Genomic DNA, 27,093 nt, shown 5'->3' on the forward strand with positions numbered 1-27,093 from the left:
TACCTCAGAGAGCAGTGTGATTGTTTAAGAGGGCAACACCAAGACCTCACTTAGGAACAGCTCCAGCTGCAATGGCGATGCATGGCTGTGATGGCCAGCTCCTAGTGTCCTGCGTAAAAAAGAGCTGGAAAATGCATACTATGTGCAGACACCTATCTGCACAAGCTCACCTAGGCAGGAAGGGATGCACAGGAAACTATTGAGTTTGTTAGCTTTGGAAAGTTACACTAGGCGATGAAAGAGGGTAATAAAACATATTTTTTTAAATTCCTAGTCTTCTTTACTGTTTGTTTTTGTCCTTTTTTATATAATAAGTTACTTTTACACTAAGTAAAATAGACCAGTTGACATTTGGTGAGCGTGAGGCTGTGATAACCTGTGTTCCCTACATTTCTGCTCCATGTACAAGTACCTCTAAGATCTTGTGGACAAGGAGGGCTATTAAAAGGCTGTGACTGTCCAGCTTTAAAGTGTAAACATTGAATAACTTTATTTTGTACTTAAGGACTTTTAGCAGTAGGCTTAATTATAGTCCCACATCACAATTTTAAAGGAAAAAGTGGTAACTCCTGGGGAAAGCATCTCTATGGCCTGCAGAATTCCATTTCTTGTGGAGGAGATGAGGTTATAATGGAGTCCAGAGTTTCAAACCAAACTGTAGCAGCCTCATCAGATACAGCTTGGCGGCCTACTGACTTATAATGAGGGTGGCATGTAATTAGAAATTGTCCCTGTCTTTTCTGAGTACTGATGAAAACCATGGCTCAGAGGTTAATTCAAATAATAATTAATATTGGTCTCTGTCAGTACAGGGTGGTAATGAAATCTTTCGTTATTTGATGACTTTGACTTTAGATGTTGAGTGAGGAATAGAAATGGTGTTATTCCTCTCGCTAATTGTGGGGCAGCTCCAACAACTGAACACTGTGGTAAAGCATACGATTTGGAAGATGTCAAGTACAAAATTTCTTTGTAGCCTATAATTGTCTACCATAGAAGTTATAACATGACACAGACATATTAGCGTTATTTTATTTTCTAGAGTGATAATTATTTAGAGTGAGGTATTAGGAAGGCGATTGATCCTACCATTGTAGATTGAGACGCTTTTGTTGGTCTCCCATTTTTCCTACTGTATGTGATACATAGTAGCCAGAACAAAATTACCCATTCAACCTTAACAGATTGCATGTGCACATTAATCTGAAAACAAAACCACCAAATGGCTGGTTGATTATAGAGAGCCTTGACTGTCCTTTTCAACCTTGAAAGTCATTGATTCTGTAAGTTGGTGCACCACATTTGATGAACATCTTCCATATGCAGAGGTGGGTGTTCCAAATGATGTAGAAGATACATAGTTGGTTTAAGAAGGTTATTTGGAAATACATAGGTATCTGTTAACACAGATTAACTGTAGCTTTTAAAGCTGCAAATGGCAACTACAGTTGTTTCATTAAAATAATTTTGGTGGAAGGGAGATGTTTAGGCAGGACAGTTTTTAAAAAATAATTACAGATGCTTCATTACATAACTTGCTTTAAAATTATTTTTTTTTTGAAATGTTTGTTGACTGAACTTCTACAGCTTAATCACGGAGGGTGGTGTTTGGTATCATTCTAAGCAACATCATATTTTATAGGGAAAAATAATAGGAAAAAAGAAGAATTTTTACAATGTTTGAGGACTCTGAGATGCTTCAGATACCCAAACAGCAGAACCTTTCTAACATGTAAAAGTAGACACGAGCAGAATCAGCCCTCCTGCATCCCTCATCAGGTCCATTAACTCAGGCCTGCCTTGTTTATTCACATTCTCACTGGTGTTTCCCATGTCCTGTATTATTTAGCAGCAAATCCCAGGTAGTATAGTATTTTATTTTAAAATACTTCAAGTAGTATCACTAAAAGGGAAGCTGGCCGGGTGCAGTGGCTCATGCCTGTAATGCCAGCACTTTGGGAGGCTGAGGCGGGCAGATCACTTGAGGTCAGGAGTTCGAGACCAGCCTGGCCAACATGGTGAAACCCCATCTCTACTAAAAATATAAAAATGGCTGGGTGCGGTGGCTCACCCCTGTATCCCAGCACTTTGGGAGGCTGAGTGGGGAGGATCACCCAAGGTCAGGAGTTCGAGACCAGCCTGGCTAATATGGTGAAACTCCTTCTCCACTAAAAATACAAAAAAGTAGCTGGGTGTGGTGGTATGTGGCTGTAATCCCAGCTACCTGGGGGGCTGAGACAGGAGAATCGCTTGAACCCGGGAGGGGGAGTTACGGTGAGCCGAGATTGCGCCACTGCACTCCAGCCTGGGCAACAGAGTGAAACTCCGTCTCAAAAAAAAAAAAAAAAAAAAAAGAATTCTTTCCAGATTAAATTGCTATATTTTTGTGGACATTTTGTTTTTTGTTGTTGTTGGGACAGAGTCTCACTCTGTCGCCCAGGCTGGACTCAGTGGCGCCATCTCCACTCACTGCAACCTCTGCCTCCTGGGTTCAAGCGATTCTCCTGCTTCAGCCTCACTAGTAGCTGGGATTACAGGCGTGCGCCACCACGCTTGGCTAATTTTTGTATTTTTTAGTAGAGACGGGGTTTCGCCATATTGGCCAGGCTGTTCTCGACTCCTTACCTCGTGACCCGCCTGCGTTGGCCTCCCAAAGTGCTGGGATTACAGGCGTGAGCCACTGCGCCCGGCCAGAAATTTTTTTTTTTAATTGAAAGGCAGTACTATATTTGAGAAGGGATTCGTAAGCATGCTTTCTTAGCTAGAATATAGAGGGTGATAGGCAATTGTTGGACAGTTAGGATCAGTATTTGATTTCAATACTGATTTTAATTTGATTTCAGCAGCAATCCTAGAATTCTGAAATGAGAATGATAGGGTCAAAACATTATTTTATTCACAAAAGCAACGTTCTCTCTAGGATGTCAGTGTTAAGATTGTTTGGAGGCCAGAGGTTTGGAGGAGGTGGTGGGCGTTCACGAGGAGCTCTTCTAGAGCTGTTGCTGCCTGGGGTAAACCAGTACAGATTCCAGGAGAAGCCAGGGAAAACGCATCCCACTGGGATCTAAGTGACCTTTCCCACAAGACCAGGTCTTGTCACTTCTCAGCTTAACATCTTAGATCGGCTTCTCATTGCCTGCCTGAATATGAGCCAGGAATTTCGATGTGATTTTTTTCCTTCTTTTTCTTATTTTGCTTCCTCCTCCCGCTCCCACTCCCAATCCCCGTTTTCTTTCTTTGTAGAAAGATAGCAGACGTAAATAATCTTCAATAAAAAGGCAGTTAAGAAAAAAAGGCATGCCTTCATTCCAAAACCCCAGATTCAGACTCCCAGGGCTGCTTAGGGGGAGCGCTGGGGCAGAGCCAGGCCTCGGCGGGCGGGGTGGGCCGGGCTGGGCCGCGCTTCCGGGATGGGTCAGCGCCCGGAGCCCGCGCGAGGACATGAGGACGGCGAGCGGGCCCCCCGGGGGGCGGGGCGTCCCCTGGGCCAGACGCAGGGCGGAGCGGGGTCATCGCTGGCACGCGGAAGGCCCTCACAAGGCCCTTGCTGCCGGCACCGTGGCCTCCCACCCACTCGGGGCGCTCGCTTCACCTCATGCCCGCCTCAGTGGCTCGGGGCCGGAGCTGCGGCCACTTCCTGACCGGAAGGCCGAGCCCCACCTGGCCTGACAACATGGCGGCCGGGAGAAGTTCCCCCCGCCCCCCGCACACCGCCAGGCCTCCGGACGCTGAGACTGGGCGCGAAGTGGGCAGGAGTCAGCGAGGCCATCTCGCGCCCGTGCGCACCGCTGTAGGGTCATCTCCAGCGCTGGCACCTGGCTCAGCCCTCCTGGCCCCTGGGCTTCTCGAAATGGCCACACTGCCCCCCACTTCGCGGCCTGGTTCCGCCCTTTCTTGGCCTCAGGTGCTGCACAGGCCACGCCCTCTGTTCCGAGCCCTTCTTGCCACCTGCCCTCCCTCATGGCTCCCGCTCTTCCTCACTCTGGTCGTCTCGGGAGGCCTTCTCTGGATGGAGACCCGGCTAGGTCCCCGTAACTTGACCTCAGCAGCCTGTTTTGCCTTCGTAGCCCACAGCCCACTTGTAATTCTGTGTTCCAGGTCTGCCCAGGGGAAAAGGGGATGGTAATGCCTGTTGCTGACATAGCTCTATCAGAAAGGTGCTCAGCGGCTGAATGAATGAATGAATGCGGTGGAGCATGAGGGCGCAGGCGCCATAGTGGGGAGGGGCAGGAGGGAATATTCTGCCGGCAGCCACAAGAATAGGAAAGAGAAATACTCTGTCCGAATGGTTTGTTTTTTTGTGTTGGTGCGATTGCTCAATGCATGGCTCTTCTTGATCAGTGAGAAATGTGATTGGAGAAAGACATTAGAGTTTTATAGCTGATGTTAAAAAATGAGAGCAGCCACACTGACACTATTTGCTTCCGGAGACCAATGAGAGTGAAGAACTAACTAACAGCTTTGGGCTAAACTTTGGAGTGCATTTTTATTAATAAGGCTAGATGAACCATCGCTGGCTTTCCAGTTGTATGTATCCCTCATAGAATCAGACACCAACTCAGGGAGGGGCCTTTCCAGCACACAGAGGGCTCTGCCTTTTTTTTTTTTTTTTTTTTTTTTGGGAGTCTTGCTTTGTCGCCCAGGCTGGAGTGCAGTGGCCGATCTCACCTCACTGCAAACTCTGCCTGCTGGGTTCAAGGAATTCTGCATCAGCCTCCGGAGTAGCTGGGATTACAGGCACCTGCCACCACGCCCAGCTAATTTTTGTGTTTTAGTAGAGACAGATTTTCACCATGTTGGCCAGGCTGGTCTCAAACTCCTGATCTCAGGGGATCCGCCTGCCTTGGCCTCTTAAAATGCTGGGATTACAGGCGTGAGCCACCGCGCCCAGCCCCTTCCTCTTTTTGGCTTCCACTTGGCCAAAGGAGCTTCCCTTTGGGGCCGCGTCTGAGTCATGTTAGCCGCTGGTTCAAGGGAGCCATCTGAAACTCCTTGGAGCAGGGTTTCTCCTGTATATGGCAATACTCTACCTTAGAAAAACAAAACAAAACAAAACGTCAAGTTACATGGTATAATGGAAAAAAACCCTAAACTTGGGCTAGAAAATATAGGCCACTATTTTGTTTCTAATACCACTATGTATATGGACAGAACAGTTAACTGTCCACGCCCTGTGTCTTCCTTCGTGAAAGGTGGTGACACTGTACCTTCACAGCCTACTTCATAGGACTTTGGTGTAAAATGACACAGCAGGTGTTAAAGTACCTTCCGAGACCATTGTTTTCAGAACCTTCATCACATTGTGGTATTAGAAACCTTGGAGTCCTCCTTGACTCTTTCACAAGCTACATTGAATTTGTTCTCAAAGCCTCTGGCTCTGCCTTTAAAGTATATGCAGAATCTGATACCTTTTCTCTCCACTTCTACCACCTGGGTCCAAGTGGCCTTTTTTCCTTGCCGGTGTTACTGCAGTAGCTCCCCTACTGCTCTCCCTGCTGCTGCCTGTGTTGCCTGCAGTCTTTCCAATGTTAGCAGTCAAAGTCATCTCTCAGAGCCAGAGCTGGATCATGTCCCTCCTCTGCTGAAAGCAGTTCGTGATTCATCCTCTTGAGGCAAAACCTCAGCCCTCACAGAAGTACCCTCTGCTCCAGCCTCCCCCATCCAGAATCTCATGGGACACCACACTTTGTCCTTGCTGTCCTTTAGATGCTCAGGTGCCAGTTCCCCTCTCAGTCTTCCACAGTTGCTCTGATCTCCTCAGACACTGTCAGGGCCTCGTAGGGCCTGCTGGGCTGACTCCTCAGTTCCTTCCCGATCATACATAACTATCTTCCCTGTGAGGCAGTCCCTTACCACCCAATTTAAAATTGCACCTCCTTCCTCCAACCGGTCCCTCTGCTGTGATTTGGTTTTTCTCTCTTACTTTCCTTTTAGTTATTTACTTATTTATTTTGTTTGACTCTCTCCACAAACAAAGCTTAATTAAGCTGCATGAAGGAATCGTTGTCCATAATGTTTACTGATGCATCTCCAGTGCCTAGAACAGTGTTTGACAGATGGTAGGTGCACAATACATATTTGTTGCTTAAAATTATATGGGAGCTAATCATTAGAGGGAAAAATGTCTTCGGTTCTCTGTAGCACACTTTTTGGCATAGTATAGCCGATGAAACTTTGTAAGCAAGATAGCAAATATTGTTACACTATAGTGGCTTTCAGAAATTAAAGACAGTGTTTCTCTTTGAGACAGTCCTGATTAGCAAATTACACATTTTTCCCCTCTTGTTACATCTACCTTAAGCCTTTTTTTTTTTTTTTTTTTTTTTTTTTCCTGGAGTAATGCATGAATGGTGGTATGTCTTCCCTCAGGTCATTGCATCTGGGTACGTAATGTTCATTTGTCCCGTTTACTGGTGATACGTACTTTGATCACTTGGTAAAGGTGAGTTATTCCATTTGAAAAGAAAATTATTAGAATAACATTAGTTTACTGTCAAGTTGGAATTATAGTGATTTGCTTCCTTGTAAATGAAAGATAGTGTATCATTATGGTGTTTTCCATTTAGTTATACTTGTTGGCTGCAGAGTAAACACTTTGGTTATTAGACTTAGCGATAACTTTGTGTAGAACTTTTCTGAGGGCACAAAGTTATTTCACATTTTTCATTTCAGAGTATTTCTAGCACTATGTATTTTGTTTATCTAGAGAGAAAGTAACTGTGTTCTTGATATAGGTCAGGCCTTGCAGTGGCACAGTAAGTTTCTTTACTGTTACTTTCCTTTTGGTCATGCTACAACTCAGGTGGTTATGTAGTTAAACCTTATGGGTGTAGGGGAAGGGCAGGTGGCATGAGCTGAAAAGTGTAAGGTAACTACCCCTGAAAGTTGATTGATTGAAGGTTCATTATACAGTCATGTGCCATATAATGATGTTTTGGTCAGCGATGGGCCACATATACAACAGTGGTCTCATGAGATTATAATGGAGCTGAAAAATTCCATTGTCCACTGACATTGTAGTCATCGTAATGTAGAGCAACACATTACCCATGGGTTTGTGGTGATGGTGGTATAAACAAACCTACTGTATTGCTGGTCTTATAAAAGTACAGCATGTAAAATTATGCACAATACATAATATTTGATAATGACAGTAAACTGTGTTACTGGTTCTTGTATTTGCTATACTGTACTTTTTATTGTTATTTTGGAGTATACCCCTTCTACCATTTTTTTTTTTTAATTTAACTGTAAAACATCTTCAGGCAGGTCCTTCAGGGGATATTCCAGAAGGCATTGTTATCATAGGAGATGACAGTTCTATGCCTGTGATGGCCTCCGAAGACCTTCCAGTCTTCAGAGTGGGACAGAATGTGGAGATGGAAGACAGTGATATTGATGGTCCCAACCTGTGTAGGTCTAGGCTAATGTGTATGTCTGTCTTAGTTTTTAACAAGAAAGTTTGAAGTTGGGCGCGGTAGCTCACGCCTGTAATCCCAGCGCTTTGGGAGGCTAAGGTGGGTGGATCACCTGAGGTCAGGAGTTGGAGACCAGCCTGGCCAACATGGCGAAACCCCATCTCTACTAAAAAATACAAAAATTAGCTGGGTGTGGTGGCAGGCGCTAATCTCAGATACTCGGGAGGCTGAGGCAGGAGAATCTCTTGAACCCGGTAGGCGGAGGTTGCAGTGAGCCGAGATTGTGCCATTGCACTCCAGCATGGGAGACAGAGTGAGACTCCATCTCAAAAAAAAAAAAAAAAAAAAGAAAGTTTGAAAAGTAAAAAACTAAACTAAACATTTAAAAATATGAAAAAGCTTTTGGAATAAAGATATAAAGAAAGAAAATACTTTTGTATGGCTGTACAATGTGTTCGTCTTTTAAGTTGTAAAAGTCAAAAGGTTAAAGTCTATAAAATAAAAAAGTTACAGTAAACAGATAAATTTATTGAAGAAAGAAAAATTAATTTTCATAAATTCATTATAGCCTAGGTGTACAATGTTTATAAAGTCTACAGCAGTGTGCAGTAACATCCTAGGCCTTCATATTCATTCACCACTCACTCACTCACTGACTCACCCAGAGCAACTTCTAGTTTACAAGCTCCATTCATGGTAAGTGCCCTATGCAAGTGTATCATTTTTAATCTTTTATATTGTATTTTTGCTGTACCTTTTCTATGCTTAGATACCATTGTGTTGCAGTTGCCTACAGTATTCTGTAACATGCTGCACAGGTTTGCAGCCTAGGAGCAATAGGCTGTATCATGTTGCCTAGGTGTGTAGGAGGCTGTACCATCTTGGTTTGTGTAAGTGCACTCTGTGATGTTTGCACAAAGATAAAATCACTTAGCGACACATTTCTCAGACTGTATCCTCATCATTAGGTGACACATGACTATGTTTACAGGTAGCCTCTTGCCTTCTAAACTAACACTTGAGTGATGCATGACACTATTTGGATATGGGAAAGGATTTGTCACCCACAGGGTAGGAAACTTTGGAGATTGGCAGACTTCCTTTTTTGATTCAAGTAAGTCTAAATTATGATTTCAGATGAGTAGGCTGAAAATATTTTGTAAAGTTCCAGAGCAGGAATATGAAAAATTTGGACACTTTTCATTTTGAAGTTCCACAATTGTTAGATTTAGATAGATAGATTGATTTTATGTCTTTAAAATATTTGAAACGTGTGGGGGCTCAAAGGTTTATAAACTTTTTTTTCAGAATTTTCTTGAAATGGATATCAGTCTCAGACTGACACATTCTTACATTATTAGTATTGATTAAATATGTTAGGGGCTAGTTTGTCTTGCCATGAATTATTAATTGGTCAAACCTTTGTACTGGGCACTCTGGGAGCCCTGGGGTAATAAATAAAGCCCTGGGGTAATAAAAGTGTACAAAGCACATTCTGCACCTGCCCTCAGGGAGCTCCAGCACTGGGGGACCCTCCTCATTCGGCAGGCAGTGAAGCTCAGCTCCAGTGAGCGCTGTGAAGGAGCAGAGAGTCCATTGTGAGATGAGAAAATCAGGCAACCAACTTCTCATCCCCACAGGTTTTCCTGCTTACCTGAAAGGAAACTGAGGCCTTGTGAGGGTTACCAGCTAGCAGAACTTGGATGGACACCAGATCTGTTTGACAAAGGCAAAAAAATCATAATAAATTATTTTTCTAACATCTGGCTGATTGTAAGTATGCTTATTCCAAAATATTCAAGCCATAAAACATGCATGAAGTAGAAAGTGAAAGCCCCCACCCCTGATAAATCCAGGTACGTTAATTAATCTTCTAGGTTTTTAATGGGAGAAAGGTTGCAGAGTGTGAGGATATTATAGATACACAACTCCTTTTTTCCTGAAATACTGTGGCTGATCTTTTCATACCAACACACAGAGCTCTGATTTTTTTCAGCGAGGTCAAATGACTGTGTCCTGTTCCATATAACTTCACTTATCTGTCCTCTTTCAATGGCCGGTTGGGTCATTTCAGTGTTTCACTATTGAAAATGGCACGGCTGTAAAGATCATCAGCCTTTTATATACCTCTCTTTGCACATTGGGATAAATTCCTAGACAGGGGTATTACAGGGTCACAGACTATGTTCATTTTAAATATGGTAAATGTTCCTGGATTGGCCCCAGAAAGGCTGTATCAGTTCACATTCCTTTCAGTGGTGTACGAGTTACTTTTTTTTGTGCACTCACCAACTGTGGACCTTACTGTCTTTTGCCAATTTGATAGGTGCCTTTCTTTTATTACCAGTGAAGTCAAGTATCATTCCATGTGTGTTTTTGGCCTTCTTCGTTTCCTTAAAGCCTGTCCTCTGCACCATTGTGCTGTTGAGCCTCCAGCTTCTGTGATTGCCTTCCGTGACTGAATATCATCTCCTTGAGCCTGTGCACCCTTCTCCGTTCTGGTAGAGAGAGAGTAAAGGCTAAGACGGCTGTCTCTGAAAGCAGTCTCAGGGATTATTCCCATTGCTGCCGCTTACCAGCAGTGGCTCCTTGGCAGGCTACTTAACCTTTGAGCCTTCAGTTTCCATTCCTCTAATGGGGGTAACAAGGATTAAATGAACGAGTGCATCTGAAGCCTTAGCACAGGGCCTGGCATGTGAGTAAATGTCCAGGAAATGCTTGCCACCATCAGCAGCAGCACCTGTGTGGGAAATTACTTTCCCTTCTCCCTTTTCTATGGGAGTCCCTTAGAGCCCTGCTCAGCAGCCTGGATCCTCATCAGTTCTGGGATTCCGTTGGCGGCTGCTGCTTTTCCAAGTGGACACTTTTCTCTTTGTCATTCCATGTCAAGGGCTGTGAAGTGAGGTCCCGGACCAGCAACATCAGCTTTGGCATGGAGCCTGGGCATTTTCCTTCTGGTTGGTCTTATGGTTTGAATTGTGTCACTCTCTCCCACCCAAACTCATATGTTGAAGCCCCTAATCCCCAAGGCAATTGTATTTGGAGATAGGGCCTTTAGGGAGGGTAATTAAGATTACATGAGGTTATAAAGTGGTCATAAGGTAGGATCCTGATCTGACAGGACTAGTGGTCTTAATACGAAGAGGAAAAGAGAGAGCTGGCTCTCCCAGTTGACAAAAAAGAGGCCATGTGTGCACACAGTGAGATGGTGGCTGCCTGTAAGCCAAGAGAAGAGGCCTCAGAATGAATCCTGCCTTGCCAGCACCTTCGTCTTGGACTTCCAGTCTCCAGAACTGTGAAAAATAAGTTTCCGTTTAAGCCACCCAGGCTGTAGAGTTTGTTATGGAACTCTGGCAGACTGAGATTGTTGGAGAACCACAGTCCTGGTGGTTGGGTGCCTGCCTCAGGCATTATTGTTTTTAGGCCAGTGGTTTGTGCGTCAAAATGCTTGGTAAAGCAGACTGCCAGGGCTTACTCCAAGAATTTCAGATTTAGGATTGACATGAGAAGTCACATTTCTAACCAGTTCCCCAGCGGTGCTGATGCTGCCGATGCTGCCGATGCTGCCAATGTTGCCAATGCTGGTCCATGTTCGGAGAACCACTGGTTTAGGCGGTGTGTCGGAGAGGCTTCAGGCAAGCGCTGGGAGACTTGGGGTAGGGATAGTGCCTCTCCCGCCCAACTAGGAAGTTGTTTAAACTCAGAGTCTCAGTTGCATTATCTGTATAAGGGTGATAATATTTATTCTGCTTATTTCATGGGATTATTGAAGTCAGCATGAATGAAACTTTTTAGGTCCTCCTGCTCTTCATACAAAGTAGTTGGGTTGGGGTCGGGGATGTTGCGTTCTTTTTGCAAAAAGAGAAGGACAAATGAAATGCTGAAGTATTCTAATAGTAAATTATAAAGCAAAAGTAAGGTATTTCCTTCCTTTTCTTCACCAGATACGGCCTGGTCATCTGATTTGCTGGCTGCTTGGACATTGGTCTTTACCCACTTCTTTTCTCTGCAATCCCCACAGCAACTTCTCTTAAAAGCCAGGCAGTTTAGCTAAGAAGCCTTTATTACAGTATCTGTGGCTCCTTTTTCTGGCCCTGCCCTGTCAAGGATGCCTGTGGCTTTTTTGGTGATTGAGACAGTGGAAATTACTGAGTTTCTAGTTCTACTCCATGGGTACGATTGTGGTCATGCTTTTCATATCCAGGGTATTGTAGTTGAAAGGTCTTTTTTTGGATTTCTTTTGCCATGCTTAAAATGTTTTGTGTTGTACAAGTTTTAAATATATAATTACTGGCATATTGTATTTTCAACAATGTTATCAACCAGTAATAAGGTTGCAAATCATTTAGAGCTATGGTTTTCACATGAGAACCCCAAAGAGCTTTGGTTTATGTTGGTTAGATCTATGGATAATTACTACATTTGAAATTAAATCTAAGAAGTATAAAAATATTTAGTTTATTTAATATCAACATAAATCCAGTACAAGTTAATATAAATAGCGTAACTTTTGTTTTTTAAAACAAAAGTTGTTGACAATGAGTGAGATTCCTTCCTATTTTTATAAATCTCTTTAATGCCTGGTTTGAGAAAACAGCTAGATTCTCATAGCTGCTTCTGCATTCAGTCTGTTACAATATGTTATTTCGGTTGAAGAACATGAAGAAAATCTGGTCTCATGTGGACATGTAATTAAAAAGAGAGGAATTTTTGCATAGCCTTCTCAGATAATTTGATACTACATCAAAACTCTACAAGGGGTAGCTTCTTAAAGGTTAGTTTCAATGTGGAATCTGAAATTGTATGATTGAAATTTTTGTGCTTGAGTTCATTAAACTCTATTGGTCTATCTTGCACTTTGAATGGATCTTTTCACCATTCATGGTTTTATAACATCGTTCATTGGTAGTTTGGAAAATATTGGTTTAATGAGTTACATAAATCTTTCAAATGCTGGCATATTTTATTTTTTTTAAATTTGTTTTGTTAATATTACCACCTATCTAATCAGAAAGCCTTTAAGTATCAGAAAACTGTCAAATTCTTGGTGGTAGATACAGGTTTTCCAAAATTCCTATTTTATTTGAATACTTATTTTATTTTATCATTGGCAACAAAACTGTCAATTGTTTTCTTGGAAGTAACAGGCTTATTTTGTTCATTTTTGAAATGTTTGCCAAATACTCAAGTCTGTATAACCGTAGTTTTTCAGTTGTTTTTTTCTCCCCTAGGTAAAACTGGTGGTCTTTGAAAAAAGCCTGCACCTCAGTTATACCTCAGTTATGCAATCTACTTCTCCTGTACCTCGAATGGAATGGTTACTGACATTTAACCACTATCTAGAAGGAATGTAGGAATGATGGCATAGAGAACACATCTCTGTATAGACGGGCTACTCAGAGCCATTTGGGGGAAGCAAGTACTCTGCTGGTTAAATGCAAAAAACCTAATATAGTTGACAATATGCCAGAAATTATGTAAATGAATGTTGTTTCCTTCAACATAGTGACCTTGGAGACGGGACACCACATTCAGTGATAATGCGAATGGTTAGAACGTTTTTAGAATGCCACCTTATTTGGAGTTGCTTCAAGTTATGACTTTAAGTTTACTCCATAGATTGTGTTTGGATGTACTGTTTTAAAGTTGTAAGGCCTCAAATGCTTGTTAAGTTTTCCCAATTATATCTAAATATAGTTGACTAGTCTGCGAAGACCCTGTTGCATAGTGGAGAAATTGTGGTCACATTTTTTAGCAATTTAGGATATTTATCACACAGGACCCAGCACCATGCAGAGCAAGCATAATTCTCAGAGTCAGACCTGGGTCCTCACCTCCACTCTGCCACTGACTGGCTGGGTGGCCTTAAACAAAGCATTTGCCTTTTCACTATTTCTCTGTGAGGTTAAGTAGTTGGCTTAGGTCTCAAGTCTTTTAGCCCTCATGTTCAATGATTCAGAGATTCTAGAGGCATGACAGCAGGATTCCCTTCATTATCTGGGGAGGTAGTTCGTCGGGGGTTTGCTCCACAGCCTTCCTGTCCCTTTCAGCCAGCCTGTTTCTGGCCTAGGAAGACAGCAGACTTCGTGTGGTTGTGATTTTTTAAAGGCAGTGTTTAATTCTTATTACAGCACAAGAGTTCAGAACTTGGGTAACAGCATTTGAGTATTGTAGATCATCAGCTTCTACAGAGATACCCTGTATGTTTGAGGTTAAACTGGGAGCAAGGAAAGTTGGGTGACTAGATTAAGGTTGGTGCAGGATAGCAGGGAGAACAACTGGCATTTGCTGACTGCTGCATGCAAGGCATTTTGTTAAAAGCCACTTGTGACAGTTGAATGAATCGCTTCCAAGTAGCCTTGTGAGGGAGGTGGTGGAGGTGATGGAATGCAAATTTTCATAGATGAGGAAGCTGAAGTTTAGAGAACTGCTTTAATTTGCCTGATGTAAAGAGAGTGTTTGAGCCAGATCTAGTTGGCTTTTTACAACTGGTTTCCCCCAAATTTCTCCTTTTTTCTGCATGCCTTCCCAGCCATTATATTCCATTTTTCATTTTTCTCTATGACTTAAGCTGTTCTAAAGTGTTGGAGAGATGTCACAATTGGACATCAATAATCTTTGAGAAGTGCTGATTTTATAAACTTTAACATTTATAAACTTAATTTTTAATAAAGGCCAATAAAAACTAAAGAAGAGAAAATGCTGATGTTAAGTCATAGGCCTGTGTTGAAATAGATGGCCCAGGGCTATTAGATATATGAAATTGAGGGCAGATAAGCTTTGGGACAAGCAAGGACAGAATGTGCAAATCTGGCATTCAGGTGTTTACAATTTGCCTTTCCATATTGAGAACAGAAATTCAAATTTTGGTGGATTATTTGTTGAAAAGAACTGTTATCTTTTACTCCTTCAACAAGTGCATTCATGTACCTGCTTTATCCTAGTCACAGAGATAAGCCCTGGGGATAAAGAGGGGCAGGAACACATAGCCCAGGGCCTCTCAGAGCCACAGGGCTCCCAGCTAGCAGCTTGAGTTCCTAAACTCTGGATTCCAGATGTGTGGAAATGCACTGATGGCAGGTTGTTAGGGATGGAGATGTCTTAAAGGAATGTTCGGTTATCTCTCCTGAAGGGTTTTAAAAATTGTGGAAGTCAAGATCAAGGATGAAGATGAAATTTCTTGTGGTTTCTTCATGAGAGATCTCTTCTATCTGCATAGTCCAGAATTCTGAGTAGTATCCCAAAGTGTACCATCAAGACAGATGATAGCAGAGAGTTGAATTTTTATATATATTTTATATTGCTAAGCATATTTTTTGTTAGGGATTTGAAGTAGTTAAGTCATCCTCACAGCATCCCTGGGAATGACAGTTGACATTAAGCTATTTTATTGTTGGAAAAGGAAATTATGGAGGTTACTTCTCACTCATATTTTTTCAGCAAATAATTGGGAAATGGAAAGAATATATTAAGCATCTGCATTATAGGATGCCCTTGCAGTTACATTCTGAACCCTTGAATTGTTATTTTGATGGAAGGGTTACAGTTGTGTGGCAGAGAGCTTATATTGTTGGTGATTAGGGAGAGATTGTGTGCTGCCAGACCTGTTTAGGAGTAAAGGGTAGTGAGAGATTTCACTCGTCTGAGAAATTTGCTTCAGCTGACTCGCTTGTTTTAGGACCAGCACACTCCAGGCTTATGGGACTGGGTCTGGGAGGTACCTGAGCCGTTTTCCTGGAGGTGGTGCTGGCAGGCATCCCAGTGCCAACTTCACTTCCTTTAGGTGGGGAGCAGGGGGATTTCCTCTAATGAGAACAAGCGAATGTGTTCTGAGAAGTGATGGTTTACAACAGTTGGCATCAGAAGTACACAAGTTTACTACCAAAACCAGGGAGGAGCAGTTACTTTCCGATTACTAATAGTTTCCTGGTAAATATCCCATAAAATGTAATTTTGCATTTAAAACTGAAACTTCACTGAATCATTTACATAACATATATGTATTCGATTTATTTATATAATTATGTTTTATCAATTATCTGTGCTTCTTGAAATTTGGAATATTTTTCTTTCACCAGAAGTGTGGATTTCAGAAGAAGACAGCTATACTTAGCATATTTCCAATTGTGAAGCTAGTGAAGTTAGCATCTTAGAGTGAAGGGACTTTTGCCATTCTCTTCAGCTCCCTTTCCACTTCCCCATTCTGGAGATAAACCAAGAATCAGAGAGGTTAAGTAACTGGATCAAGGCCACGTAGCCTAGTTTAATATTTTGTGTATTTAAAATTTTCATAAAATATGAAAAAATGAAAAAGAATGCTTTTGAAATTAAGATAACAAAGTTTATTTTAACTTTTAGGTTTGGGGGTACAGGTTAAAACAGGAAATGTGTGATCGTCTGCACTGAGTGCTAATTATCTACAAAGTACTGCGTTAAGTGCATTATATCACACAATCTAATTTGGCCTGATGAATTAAAGGTAGGTGGTATCGTATGTATTTGACAAATGAGAAAAGAAATTTCTTTGTAGTGCAGGTTCAGTTATAGTTCAGAATCAGTCTCAGACCTTCAGTGGGCCCAGAGTGTTTTGTTGATTCTTTTTTTAACACAAGCACCTCATGACCACTACCCCCTGCATAACTCGTTGAGCCAGTTGTAGCCATCAGAGTGGAAGCACATCCACTGCTGATTTCCTTCAGCCATCTGCACCCACCTTCCTGTGTGTCCCAGGGGGTTCTGCCTCTCCTATCTCATCTCTTCAGAGAGATTTCCTTAATTTCCCTCTTTGTATCTTTGCCCCTTCTTACTTGTCTCTGTCCCTCTGTGCCTACTTCTATTAGTGTTTAATTGTATATTTTATGTAGCAAATGCTTACATAGTGCTTTCTAAGTGGCAGACGTTGTAAGTGCTTTACAAATACTAATGTACTTATGCTCCTAATAGCTCTCTGAAATAAATACTATTATTATCCCCATTTTATTTTATTATTTATTTATTTATTTTGAGACGGGGTCTTTCTCTGTTGCCCAGGCTGTGGTGCAGTGGTATGATCATGGCTCATTGCAGCCTCGACCTCCAAGGCTCAGGGGATCCTCCCACCTCAGCCTCCCCAGTAGCTGGGACTACAGGCATTTGCCACCCCTGCCTGGCTAATTTTTGTGTGTTTAGTAGAGACGGGGTTTCCCCATGTTGACCAGGCTGGTCTTGAACTCCTGATCTCAAGTGATCCCCCCCACCTTGGCCTCCCAAAGTGTTGAGATTACAGGCATGAGCCACTGCACCTGGCCCATAGTAACTACTCTTAACAGAGTTAATAACAGAGTTACTCTTAAGAGAGTTAATATCCAACTTGTTGAATCTCATGGGCACTTGTCTTACCTTCCCTCTTTCTCTGTAGCATTTGAACTGGTTGGTTGGTCACTTCCTTCTTCTCTTGGTGTTTGCCCCTACCTTGTTGGCTGACTCCTTTGCCTGCCCTCTGAGTGTTGATATTCTTCAGGATTCTGTCCTTGCTCTTTTCTCTTGTCATTCTAAATATGCTTTTGGGTTGACCTCATCTGCTGCAACTTTGTCTTCCTTCTGTTTGTCAATGACTTAAACGGCTATATCTCAGCTCAGCATTCTCTCTTGAGCTCTCTACTTTCATATTGTACTGTCTCCTGGAGAGCTCTGTGTGAATTTTTTTCTACACCTCTCTTCCATACCAAATAAATAAATCCTGCTTCTCTTCTGTTCCCCACATTTCAGTGAGTGGTTTTTACCATCTGCTCAGTTACCCAAGCCACAGGCCTCGTTGTCATCCCAGACTCTCCATCCAGAAACAAGTCTCTCTCTTGAGTATGTCTGTCTCCTCCTTTGTAGCACCATTGTCTCTTACCTGAACTCCTGTGTGAGCTCTTGAACTGGTCTTCCAGGCTCCAGTCTCATACCTTTCTCTTCCAGTCTGTGCTCCACAGTTTAGTAAAATGCACAACTCTCTTAAAAAGCGTAGCTTAAAAACTGTGGATTCTTTGACCCTGTTGATGGGAAATTTGCCAGGCCATGTTACCTTGGAGGGTCTACTCTGAAAGCTGGAACAGATCATTACACAAACAAGGAATTGTAAAGCTGAAAATCAGTGTGCAGTTCTTTTGAATGGTATAGTATTAGCGGAGAGATGGAAGATGCTTTAATTCCCTACCCCAACCCAAAACCCACCCCTCACTTATGTGAATAAAGTCTTAAGGAGCCTATACAATCATTGACTCTTCCATGTTTTTGTGGCAGGAGGAAGGAGTGTTAGTGATATACTGAGATGTTAGGTAATGGCTAATTCCACACCTATTTTAAGGCACTGTGTCTGGCATTGGGGGTACAAGTGAGAGACATAAAAGGCAAGGTCTTTCTTTCTTTTTTTTGAGACAGTCTCGCTCTGTCGCCCAGGCTGGAGAGCAATGGCGCGATCTCGGCTCACTGCAACGAGCAAGGTCTTTCTTGATGTGCCCACCTAGCTGGGGACACTGTGCACATTTATAGAGTTATAATGGGGACATTGAAATTGTTTATGATGAAAGAAATATTGAAATATAGTCTATATTTACAGGTTGACCTTTAAACAGGATATCATTTTTTCAAAGAAAAATATGAAGAAATGAAAAAGAATTCTTTCAAAATTAAGATAACAAAGTTTATTTATTTTAACTTTTAGGTTTGGGGGTACATGTGAAGGTTTGTTACATAGGTAAACTTATGTTATAGGGGTTTGTTGTACAGATTATTTCATCACCCAGGAATTAAGCCCAGTACCCAATAGTTATCTTTTCTGTTCCTCTCCCTCCTCCCACCCTCCACCCTCAAGTAGACCCCAGTGTCAATAACAGAAAAATTAGATTTATTCTACAAGTGTTATACATGATTCTGAAAGGTTAAAAGCTACTAAATAACCAGTTTGTATGTAGCCAATAAAAGTTATTTGGATATGATGATCTAAGCAATTTTGAGTACAAAGTGGTATTTAAGAACTTTTGCCATAAGTTATTTCACTGTCTTAGGATTGCAGGATTTGGGGGCTGAGGAAATTTGGCATTTGAATGTGTAGAGCTCCAGACAGGTGCCCAGCCAAAGCACAGAGTGCTTGTGACTGTGCTTTTGAAGTAGAAAAGTGAGATATGTGGTCTGTCAGAACATTTTTTGCCAAACCTTTATTTATATTCTTTAGGTTTGTTTAATAGGATAGTGATTTTTTCAAATGATTTCTGAGTAATTGGCATAAAGTAGGGAATTTGCTATGTTTAGGGATGCAGCAGATATGGGGGAGGAAACTTGAAAATGTGGGTAGGTATAGTATGATGCAAGTATTATCCCTGATGAAACCTAATTATTTAGATTTCCTTATCTGGATCATAATTTTATTATCACCTGATTTATAGTAGTTAAACTCATTAAGACCATATAGATGGGTGGGTGCAGCAGTCTTAGGCCTTAGTAAACACTGTATTTTGAAACTGAGTAGGTGCCTGGTTCTGTTTGTAATCTTTGATTAAACCAAGCACAAAATTCAAAGCTTCATAGGTAAACTTAAATTATTTTCATCATTCTCATTATGCAAAACAAATGTCATGTCTGGTAGTAGCTTGTCTTCTCACTGCACTTACTTTTTCTTATATTACAGTCTCTTTGCTAACTTGACATGTACTTACTGATCTGTGATCAAAATGGACACAATGTAGAAATTTATGACTACTTAAAGTGTGATCTTTTTTCAAACTGAAATATGAAGTTTACTTACAAGTTAGATTGCTGTCCTAATATCAAGAGTCTTGTACACTCATATGTATGAAGTACTTAAAATTAGAATTGGTTAGTCAAATGATTTTTAGGGAAAATATGTGAGCCAGAAGCATGTCATTACAGTCAATGCTCAATGATGTAGAATAGCATGGTGGTGCAAAAAAAGTAATAAAAGAATTTGTTACAAAATGCTTTGTATTGTAGTTTTAAAAAAAGCAAATGTAACTTGTAAGTTAATTACTGATAATATTATAAAAGATGTTTCTTGAAGTTAGTTTTCCCCCAGTACATGACTCTCTGGAGGAAGGAAACCCAGATGACTGCTGGGGAATAAGGAGAGAGGCCAGTTTGGGGTTAAACCTTTGTTGAAGATGTAGGAAGATGTTAAGTTAAATATACAGAGTTTGTGGATAAAACTTTGTCTTTTATCATATGCTAATATGAATGAAGACATTTAATTTGGCTAAAAGATGGCATATTTCGCTGTGTGATATTTATAGTTTTGATTATGGTGGCATTGTAGAACCTACTTGCATTAATGATAAATGTAGGTACAGTAGACCCCCTGCCCCACCCCAGTCCAAGTTTTTGCTTTCCATGGTTTCAGTTTCAGTGGTTTCAGTTACCTGCGGTCAACTTTGGTATAGAAATATTAAATGGAGGCCGGGCGTGTTGGCTCACGCCTGTAATCCCAGTACTTTGGGAGGCCGAGGCGGGTGGATCACGAGGTCAGGAGATCAAGACCATCCTGGCTAACATGGTGAAACCCTGTCTCTACTAAAAATACAAAAAATTAGCCGGTCATAGTGGCGGGCGCCTGTAATCCCAGCTACTTGGGAGGCTGAGGCAGGAGAATGGTGTGAACCCGGGAGGTGGAGCTTTCAGTTAGCTGAGATCGCGCCACTGCACTCCAGCCTGGGCAACAGAGCGAGACTCTGTCTCAAAAAAAAAAGAAATATTAAATGGAAAATTCCAGAAATAAACAACTGCTAAGTTTTTAATTGTGTACCCTTCTGAGTAGCATGATGAAGTATTGCATTGACCTGCACTGTCCCATCCAGGACATAAATTATTCCTCTGTCCAGCATACCCACACTGTAGATGCTACCTGCCCATTCACTTTGTAGCCATCTTGTGGTTATCAGGTCAACTGTGGCAGTGTCAACGTGCTTGTGTTCCAGTCACCCTTATTTTACTTCAGAATGGCCCCAGAGTGCAAGAGTAGTGATGCTGGTGATTTGGATATGCCAAAGATAAGCAGGAAAATGCTTCCTTTAAATGAAAAGGTAAAAGCTCATAAAGAAAGAAAAAAGTTTGTGTATTGAGATATACATCTTATAAATAAATCATAAGTATTATTTATGATAAGAATGAATCTTCTATCAGTTAAATTGTGGGGAAGGAAAAACAAATTTGTGCTAATTTTGCTGTTGTATCTCAAACTGCAAAAGTTACAGTCACAGCGCCTGATAAATGCTTAGTTAAGATGGAAAATACATTAAATTTTTGGGTGGAAGACATGGATAGAAATGTGTTCCAACTGACAGCAATGGGGTTTGGTACTGTGCATGGTTTTGAGTGTCCACTAGAGGTCTTGGTACATATCCCCAGGATGAAGGGGGACTACTGCATAGAAAAAATGTTTCCCAAATTTGTTATAAGTTGAAATGACTGTGAAATATTGGATATGCAACTGTTAACTCTGTATTTCAGCCTTAATTCCATCTCCTTTGTCAAATATAACTTGATTTGAAACCAAAATTTAGTGTCATAGTCACTGAATAAGTTACATTTGTTGTCTTCATTTTTTTTCTTCCTGTAGGTTTACCTTTTTGAGATTGGGTGCAGTTTTCCAAAATACTTTTTCTAATACTCTTCCAAAGATCTCAACCTTCCTTTACAGTTTGAACTCCTGTTTGTATTGCTAGCTTCCCTGATGGAAATCTGAATTTTTATAATTCCTGTGTATTTCTTTTTTGCATTGCCTTAACAGGCATGGGTCTTCGAAAGCCCTGGAGCTCCCTGTGTGACCCCTGCCATTGGTATGCTGTGATGCTTTGCCTGTCCTGTGCTCAGGTTTATTCATGATGGATAGGACTCCCTTCCTATCACATGTGCACTGTTCTAGCAAAGAGAATAGACAAATTCTTTTCAGTTGTGATGTTGCCCAGGGTTTTGTTTTGTTTTTTTCCCTTTAAGGAAAAGAATGTCAGTGGTGTGTATCAGAAAAGACTGTTTACACCCTTTCTATCCCTTGCCTTTCAAACCAGGCAGGATTCAGTACACTTTTAAACTCCCCCAGAATATGAAAACAGATCCCTTTTCAGCTTTCCAGAAATTTTTTAAAATGTAGAAGAATGTAGGAAATTGCCAAATCAGTTAGTTAATCAGTGACAACTGCAGTAAGTACATGAAGAGCATGCTTCTTACAAGAGCAGCTAGCTGTTTGCTGCTTTCTCAGCCCCTCTGCATGCTTGCCCTTGCCTCACCTTTGCATCCTCCTCCAGAGGTTCAGTGTCAGCCTTATAGGAGCTGGTGATTGCCACGGGGTCCCCAGACAGAGCATGGCCACAGGGCAGCTCCTTCCTTCCCTTCCTTCTGTTCCACCCTCACTTTTTGTAGGCTTGACATCACCTGGAGCTTCTGTGTGTCAAGTCAGTAGCTTGAAATAAGTCTAGAATAAGTGGGAAAATCTTTCCTAATGGTGAGTTTTTTAAAATCAGGCTAATAAACATGGTGTTATTAGCCTTTATACACCACCCTGGGCTTTACAAAACCCAGGATATTTTATAATATTAAGCAAGATACATACTAGCAATCAGCAAATTTTGTAAAATATACATTACTCTTCCATAAGTCTGCACTATAAGCATTCTTGCCAGGTGGGTTGAAATACATTTCTGAAATTTAATTTTTTTCCTATCCAAAATAAATTACTTAAAAAGTTTTCATTTACTTATTTCTAGACCTGTCTCTTCATTTGATTTTCTTCTCTACCATATTACAATTAATTAGGATAACATTCAAAAGATATGAGACCTGGTGCAGTGGCTCATACCTGTAACCCCAGCACTTTAAGAGGCTGAGGCAGGAGGATTCCCTGAGCCTAGGAGTTCAAGACCAGTTTGGGCAACATAGTGAGACTTTGTTTCCCAGGGGAAAAAAAAAATTTAGCTGGGTGTGGTGGTACACAACTATAGTCCCAACTACTTGGGAGCCCGCACTGGGAGGATTACTTGAGCCCAGGAGTTGGGAGACTGCAGTGAGCTATGATTGTGCCACTGCACTCCAGCTTGGGTGACAGAGCGAGACCCTGTCTCTTAAAAAAAAAAAAAAAAGATATGGGATAGATACACATATTTTATGTAGCTACATATGTGATCTACACCTAGGTATGGTATATATAGATACATGTTTGTCTTCATTTCTCTTTTGCCATACAATGTTGAGTACTTCAGGTGCTATTAGAATGTGTGCCCATCTGTTCCTAGGACATGTTGTGTACATGGAATGAAGACCCTGCTGGACATATTTTCTTAGTGTCTGCACTGCGGCAGCAGGTCAGCTGTCTCCACGTTAGGGTCAAGATGCTGGCCACTTTCTCAGTGGGCTTAGCCTTTAGGAGTTAGCTTCAGAGAGGTATTTGAATTTTGAATTGCAGGGTGTAAAGGACACAAATTTTCATGATCCTTGTGCTTTTGTGGCATAATTTATGTATGGGGTAATATACTCCTTTTGACCACTTTGGAAAAAGCTAGTGCTGTGGGCATGCACTTAGTATAAGCTGTTAGCCAAGTGCTATTTCATTAGTTGCCTTGAAAGGAAACATGTTAGCCTCAATACTGCATGAAGGAACAAAAGAACAGCTTTTTTTTTTTTTTTTATCATAAAGGCTACTCAGAATATCCAGAGTCTTCAAAGTTATGTAGAAATAACTGAAAGATTTCTGCAAGAAACCTGTGAAATAGTATGTTATGTAACATAGCATTAGATATTAATGTTAACTGCATTTTTTTGACTTGCACAAATGATTGGCAAACAGATGGGCATATCTTTAAAATTAAACCATCTTTAGATACCCACTCCTTGTAAACTGTTACAGATTAAATTTGTCACTAAGGGCTGTTCATAATTCTTTGAATGAAGTCAGTATTGTTTATTTGTCAGACACAAATGTCAAGACTACTTTCTTTAAGTGACATATCTTTGTATTGCTTTATAATATTCTTTGTAACATGTGCCATTTGTTGTTGATCCATTATATTAACTGAGTGGTCAGTGTGCTATCCTGTAGGAGGAGCTCAGAGTCTGAGGGCAGGACTTCCCAAACTTTCACATGCACAGGAATCTCTTGGGGCCTTTGTTAATAAAAGGCAGATTCTGGTGCAGGAGGTCTGAGGTGAGCCTGAGAGTCTGCGTCTCTTACCAGCTCCCGGGGGTGCCAGGGGTCCTGTCTCTCAGGACTCCACTTCACATGGCAAGGCTCCAGTCGCCAGAAAGAGAGGGAGGTGAACACATAAGAATAGTAGTGTGCTTGGCACTTTTGTAGCTTCTGCCCATGTTGATGTGGTGGTAGTGCTAGCGAGGGCTTTGAAATCAGCCTGAAGAGGGAGGGTTGAGGGTCAGGAAGCTTCCGAAGATGGGTGATAACAAAGGAACTGAGATGAAAAAGAGGCCAGCCTCTACAGTGAGGGGATAAGGAGGCCAGAGAAGAGACCATGGGTGTGAAGGCGAGGAAGGTATGAGATAGCTGATGGATGGTTGGTAAACTTTGAGTAATTTGATATACCTAATGGGGGTGTTTGTGAGTGCTTCAGGGGATAGAGGGAAGGGAGTTAAGGGAGTTGAGAATGGACAGGTCAATAAGGATTTGATTATTAGTGCCTTCAAGCATGCTGGAGCATTTGGACTGGAACCTGAAAGCTATGGGAGGTCCTTTAAGGATTTTAATCAGGGAGAGGTATGATGTAATCTGTGTTTTATAAGATCATTCAATCAGTAGTGTGAAAGCGTTGAGACCAGAATTAGGAGAACCGATTAGATTTCTAATTTTTTGTGGTTCACTAAACCATGAAGGTCTGATTACTTCAGAGCTAGTGTAAACAGGGAGGAGGAGGTAGACCCATAAATATCTGGGAGAGAGCATTAGCAGGTTGGGAAATGCACTGAATATGTGGGATGTACTGGGGCGTTTATTCAAACTGCAAGCTGCACGAGGACAGGGCCACATCTGCTTCATTCAACACTGTATACACAGTGTCTGTTAACCTTGAATATTTTTTAAATGAATGATGACAGGAAGGATCTAGGCTTATTTCCCATTGTTTGGCTAGGTTGAAGAGGTGGATGGAGATGGTGTTACTGTCATAGCGAATGCTAACATAAGGCATAGCGTTGCCCTATATGATGTCAGTGGTTTTCCTTATTAAAAATGTGTCTCTTCTGTTAATATCAGCAAAATGGGAGGTAACCTAGTAATATGAATGGAGGTTACCAGTACAATCCTTATTACTATTTATGGTTTTATTTTTAATATGATGCTTGGGGACAAACAGACCTTAGAAGGACTTCACATACTTCTTTTTTTTCTAAATCTTTTTCTGAATTGTGTATAGTTGAGAATTATTCCTAACATACTGAAAATTATTTATGAAGAAATAAGAATATATGTTGGGAGATAATACAGAAAGGAGACATAGGTTGTAAGTATAGTTAACATAAAATATGATATATGGAAAAAATAACATATATTTCATCCCAAAGGGTAGATATGGACCTTTAAAAGAATACTAATCTCTGAAAGAGGAGAAAATATTTTTTATGAAAGAGGATTGCTGCTATTTAATATGGTCTTTGTTTAAACATGTTACCTCTAAGAAGAAATACATAGGAGTGCTTTCCATAGAATTTTCTGCAGTGATGGAAATGTTCATTATAGGCACTGTCGAGTAGGTAGCCACCAACCACATGTGGCTTTTGAGCACTCGAATGTGGCTTGTGCGACTAAGGAACTGAATTTTAAGTTTTATTTAGTTGAAGTAGTTTAAATAGCAACATGTGGCTGGTGGCTTCTGGATTACACAGCACCGTCATAGAGTATTGGCAATGCCCTAGCATACTAATGAGGAAGAAAATGTGGTCTTGGCCAGGAAGAAAATGTGGTCTTGGCCCCCTTGGCCAACCCAGGGGGTTCAGGAAGGGCATCATTTGACCCATGAAGCAAATACGGAAAATACTTTGTGGTGAACTGATAAGCTGGTGTTGGTGACTTGGGGGGCACTTCCTGATTCTTTATCCAGGTTCTTGTCAGTTGGATAGATGTCTCCTTCATCAGCAAGCATTGGTCCTGCTAGATGTTCCCAAGTGGCTGTTGGGGGCTGGGTTGTGGGTGGGGTAGTGGGAGGAGATTGCTGTTAACTGGATTCGGGATCTAGCTGAAAGGACTTTCACTGAGTGGAAGCTCAGCAGTGTGAGCCCTTTGTCTTCGGTCTGTCCACCTACCAGTGTGTGGATTCTTTGCCTCTCTTGATATGTTTTGCAGCCTTGATGATTGAGAGGTGTCTCCATGGGTTATGATGAGGGTGGTGATGTGCTGTTTTTTCAGCTGCAAAATGCTTCCTTGGAAATTCTGATTCATGCTCCACCCTCATCCCCAGAATCATTATCACAGTGATGTTCTATACCTCACGCTCTTTGGAGGTGGAAGAGAGAAATTTAAATAGAACAACTCAAAATCAAACCATAAGCAGCAAAATAGTCTTCAGTATCCAATAGGCAAATGTCCTATGATTTCACTCTTGCCCACGTGTTGGCTGTTTATCAAAAAAGTTTCCCTTGGATGACATTTTACTTACACAATAGGACAAATAGTGTTTGAGCTATAGGAGATACTTTGCATGCGAAAGGTGTTATGTATTCACCTATCTCCTTGCTAGGTTTCTAGTCCACACCTGTGACGCTAAAAGGTTCTGCGTCACTACAAAATTAAAACTCAGCTATACAAATGCCATTCTACTTTGAGAAGAGTGTAGTAAATAATTGTTTATATTGTTTTGGAAGGTCAGAAAATCACTATATATAAAATAAATTTAATAAGTAAAAATTTAACATGTGTTATAATTAAGAAATTTTATATATACATATATTTTTCAAAATATTAATATTTCCAGTGACATTTCTTTCATCTTGGTTTCTTGCGCACCCATTGCTTTTATCATTGATTCTGTCTGTGCTTGGATCTGCCCATTTTTCATTTGGCTATTTCCCAATAAAATTTACCAATAGCTCCAATTTGGTGTTGATATATGCTTGTTTCCTAAAAGTTATATATAGTATGATTTAAAAACATTTTTGGAAAGCAAATTCACTTCTATTTGCTGATGGCAGCAGCAGTTTTAGTGATTCTCTGAATAAAACAGACTTGATGCAGGCCTTTAATATTTTGTCCTCACTAGTAAGCTGCTGTTTCATTCATTCATTCATTTCTTTCATCTTTGGGAACTGTCACTAAAATGTTTTATAGAAGAAGTTTACTCCTCTCAGTCTATAAAAGGATTTTTTTCATCTGTTAAATGAGGAGGGGTTTGGATTAGAAGGTCTTCAGAGTGCTTCCTAACTCTGAAATGTTTGTAATTGGTTTCACAGTGTGCCCCTAATGTTGATGATTCTGTTAGTTGAGTGGTCTTGTTGTGACCCCTCCTCACCCCCAAACACATGCATCTTCTGAACTGTCCTTTAGTTCACATCTCAGAAAATGCTGGCCAATAGGGCACTGAGTAGAAACTTGAATTACTATGTCTCCATTATATGCATAGGTACCGTTTGCTACATATTCTCACATTTAGTTAGACTATTCCTCATCAGAAGTTACCGAGGAGTATTTTGTAAAATGGCAACCTATATTTTT

At 41.1% G+C, this 27,093-nt stretch overlaps 1 protein-coding gene across 9 annotated transcripts in view; it reads left to right on the forward strand.

Moving 5' to 3' along the window:
* CHD7 (chromodomain helicase DNA binding protein 7) overlaps window positions 1-27,093 on the forward strand; it is a 191,267-nt gene that overhangs the window by 32,298 nt on the left and 131,876 nt on the right. The window contains exon 1 of one of the 9 annotated variants that reach the window (XM_063817128.1): window positions 3,668-4,098. The exons of the other annotated variants lie outside the window; for them this stretch is intronic. The gene's annotated coding sequence lies outside the window, so the exon portion shown is untranslated. Of the gene's footprint in view, window positions 1-3,667; window positions 4,099-27,093 lie in introns of those variants that run through there. 9 annotated transcript variants of the gene reach the window in all.

Source organism: Pan troglodytes, chromosome 7 (assembly GCF_028858775.2).
Source record: "Pan troglodytes isolate AG18354 chromosome 7, NHGRI_mPanTro3-v2.0_pri, whole genome shotgun sequence".
In the NCBI taxonomy this organism is placed as follows: domain Eukaryota; kingdom Metazoa; phylum Chordata; class Mammalia; order Primates; family Hominidae; genus Pan; species Pan troglodytes.